At 41.1% G+C, this 3,915-nt stretch overlaps 1 non-coding gene across 1 annotated transcript; it reads right to left on the reverse strand.

Annotated features, from left to right (window-relative positions):
• Nucleotides 1-2,929: 2,929 nt before the first annotated feature.
• TRNAA-AGC (transfer RNA alanine (anticodon AGC)) lies at nucleotides 2,930-3,001 on the reverse strand. The gene has a single exon. It is a non-coding gene; the product is annotated as a tRNA-Ala (tRNA).
• Nucleotides 3,002-3,915: the final 914 nt, after the last annotated feature.

The following is a 3,915-nucleotide window of genomic DNA, read 5'->3' on the forward strand; positions in this document are numbered from 1 at the left end:
GGTCCCTCCATTAACATAAATAAATAAATAAGCCTAACTACCTCCCTCCAAATAAGAAAATTAAATTAATTTTAAAAAAGAAAGCTCTTAAAAAAAGATCACATTGAAGTACGTGAGCTCAGTGTCGGTTGGAGGCAAGGTTATTGACTACAGGAAATGGGATTTCTGTAGGCCCAGGAAAGGTAGGGTGATGCATAGATAGTGAGAAAAAGGAAAAGGAAGTGGTAAATAGAGACTGGAGATTTTGGGGAGCAACCAGAGGGGAAAGTGCCTACTATGAATTTATTTGGGAAAAAAATAGACAACTCCAGCCACAGAGACATTTGGAATTTATTTTGAAGTCCTAGTCCATATTAAAAACAGACTAGCAAGATAAAAGTAAGTAATACATCATGGGAAGTTGTTCCCATTGATTTCCACAAAAGACTTAAAAACAATTAAAATGCATTTAAGTACAGAATTTGACCTGATCAAGGACGATTCTCAGCTATTACTTCCAAAAAGTTAATTAAAAAATAAAATTGAACTATTTGTACATTCATATTTTAATGACACGCTATTGGTTAGAATTAACTTTATGATACAGTTGCCATGAATTATTTATTTCTAGGATCCTTCTTCCATGACTTTCAAAATCAAAGTACAACAAAAAGTCAACATGGACGTAATTCCCAGCTGATACGATGCCGTGGTTTGGTTTAAGCAGAACGTATAAAAAAAATCAAATGTTAATTTTATTCTGGCAGTTACACCGTTTGATAAAGGTTTCCCAGCACTGAAGATCAGGGAAGAGAGACCACTGTCACCGGCAATAGAACCAGGCTTCCTAAATGTGACGGCTGACAATATTCACCACATAAATTATTGGCAACAAACTCTTCCAGTCTCAAGCCAAAAACTCTGGAATTACCCTTCACTTCTTTCTTTCTCTCACACCCCACGTCTGACCCATCTGTAAATCCTTTCAGCTCTACCTTCAAAATATACCCACGATCTTACCTTTTTCAGCACCATGGACAAAGCTGATCACTCCATGTGGAGATAGTTCGTTGCAGGAAACTGAATTAGCCTGCCTGCTCCCACCTCTGTCTCCCGGCATTCTCCCTCAATACGGCCAGCCCAGTTCTATTTTTACCTCTTAAATCCAGTTGCATCCCTCACTTCTCAAAGTCTTCCCATGACTCCCCATTGCACTCAGAGAGAAGACTGAGATCACCATGCTTCCCCTGTGTGGGTCAGTCCTCCAGTTGTTTACTCCTTCCTGTAATAGAATGACCCTTCTATCCTTGGTCTCGTGGACTGTGTGACCCTGGACTTGCCTGTGTGACTTGATTCAGCCAATAGACTGTGGGCCGTCCGGGCTGCGGGACCTGCATCCACCTGCTACGTTCCTGTCACAGTCTGTGAACAGAATGTTCCCTCAGAGGCAGATTTGAATCTGATGATCAACCTACAGGGACTCATTCCAGCCAATTACAGGCCTGAAAAAACCAATGTTGGTTACTGTGAGCCACTGAGATTCCAAGACACCGTGCAGCCTTATCAGAGCAGCAATAGCTGTCTCCTCACCCTGGTTTATTTATCCCAGTGTGCTTCACAATCTGTGACATTCTATATATTGTCACCTCTCTTTATTTTCTTTCTCCACTGTTGGCTCATTGTTTTATTGCCAATACCTTAACAGCACCCAGGACTTAATAGGCACTAAGTGAATATTTGCTGAAAGAATGAATGAATGATTAAATGGATGAATGTGGAATAAGGATGCGTTCTTTTGAAGAACACCTGGGGAATTTCAACAGCCTCAACACTTTGGGACTCTGAAAACAACTATTGCACATGTGAGTTTTTTTTTATTACCAAATAATATGGACAGTTGGCATCCTAATGGTATCCCTGAGCTTTTTCCTTCCCTGAAGGCCACCTACCCAGACGAACTCCAGTTCCCCAGCTTCAAAGACCCACAGTCTAGAGAAGGAACCCTTGACACAGTCATGACTTGGTGTTTTTCCTATCAGTTCTGGCACCTGGCCTCCCTGCTAACTTTTATTCCTGCCACAGTTAGATACATAACATTATCTTAATACACTCAGCATGGCAGGTGGCTTCAGTCTCTTACATTTGTGATGATCCAAGAACATTAGACCTCATTACTTTAGTTTGCAGATGAAGACTCCGATGGTCAGAGAGGTTAAGTGAACTGGCCAAGGAGATGGAGCTAATGGAGGGTGGAGCCTGGATTTAAGCCAGCTCTTCTTGGTACCTTACTTTACGATCACGTTACTAATCCCGCTGCCTCTCTGTGGGCATGCGTCAGAGTGCCCTGCCTTCTGTCTGCCTGGCTCCCCCCACTGACTACACTGGTGACATCTGTGTCCTGAGCTGCCTTATGCAGAGCTCTCGGAAGCTCAACTCTGGTCACTCCGCCAGTGTTCGCCTGGATTATCCCCAGAGCATCCGTGGAGAGAGAAGTACTGAAGTGATTCCTGCTGTTTCTGGTCACATGCATGCAGCCTTATTTCAGCATGGACACCCCAGCTTCCTGTGGAACACGGGCCCCCCAGATGCTTATAGCCCTGTTTTCATTCACAGTTTCTGTTGTCGGCATGCTCTGTATATTCCTGATTCACCAAGAAGCCTGGATCCATTTTTGCTTAACCTCCTTGTATGTCATGCACACCTGTTTATGCTTGGCTTCTTTGAAGGTTTTATGGAGGAAAATAGCTTTCTTTCCAAGATCTTCAGGATTGAGGTAACAGAATAGTTACAGGGGGAAAAAGTACTATTGGTGAGGTAGACCAAAGGGTGAGAGGAGTCTTCCCTAAAGGCAGGTAATAAGGGTGTTCATTGTCTGCAGGTGATTATAAATAGTAATGATGCTGAATTAAAATCAACTTGCTTTTTCATTTATTTCTGTGTTTACTTTTAATGGAGGTACTGGGGATTGAACCCAGGACCTCGTGCATGCTAAGCACACGCTCTACCACTGAGCTACACCCCCATCTGTAGTCAGCCTGCTTTTAATTATCATCATGCTTCATCCGTTATAAATAATGTCAGAAAATCTTTTCTGGGTGTAACTTCCCAACATTTGTTACAGTTCCTGCTGAGGTTCAGTGTTACAGCTGTGCATGTCAAATTAGCGAATTTTTATTATTTATCTTTTTTGGGGGGTTATTAGGTTTATTTATTTATTTGTTTGTTTGTTTGTTTGTAATGGAGATACTGGGGACTGAACCCAGGACCTCATGCATGCTAAGCACATACTCTATCACTGAGCTATACCTTCCCCCTTATTTATCTTTTAATGAACATTGTATCCTACCTGGGAATTAATTTAAGAACTCCCAGTTAGACAGTCAGTTCCTGACACACATGGACCTGACTACACGTATTTGTTTTGAGAGTAAGTGTGTAAGGATTCGGAATCATTTGCACTCACCCTACACACAGTTCCCTCAGTCTCGTGTGCAATCCGTGTCTCTAATATTCTGTGACTCTTGTATTGCTGTGTATTTCTGTATTTAAACAGTAAAGTCAACATAAACTAGATATCCCAGGAACTATAAAAGGGAAGAAATAGACCTTCAGTGACTTTCATTCTGTCATTCCTAGCGACTGTTTTATATTTCTATTTCTGTTTTAAATTCAAAGCAGTAAAGCAGAACGTAAACTACAAAGGGTAATACTTTTGTTTGGGGAAGTGAAAACCTTAATTCTGCTTGCATTGTTTCCCTTGAATATCATCTTTAAATGTCCTCCTATTTTTTAGTTGTTTGTTATTTTAAAACTAAATAATGAATAAAAAAAATGATCTTTACTGGTCCAAAATAATTCTGATCGAAAATAACGTTGCTGTGTAGAAGAGGAAGGTTGTCAGAAATGACCTGGTGCAGGTGTTGAACACGTCAGATA

The sequence above is a fragment of the Camelus dromedarius genome, chromosome 4 (assembly GCF_036321535.1).
Source record: "Camelus dromedarius isolate mCamDro1 chromosome 4, mCamDro1.pat, whole genome shotgun sequence".
In the NCBI taxonomy this organism is placed as follows: domain Eukaryota; kingdom Metazoa; phylum Chordata; class Mammalia; order Artiodactyla; family Camelidae; genus Camelus; species Camelus dromedarius.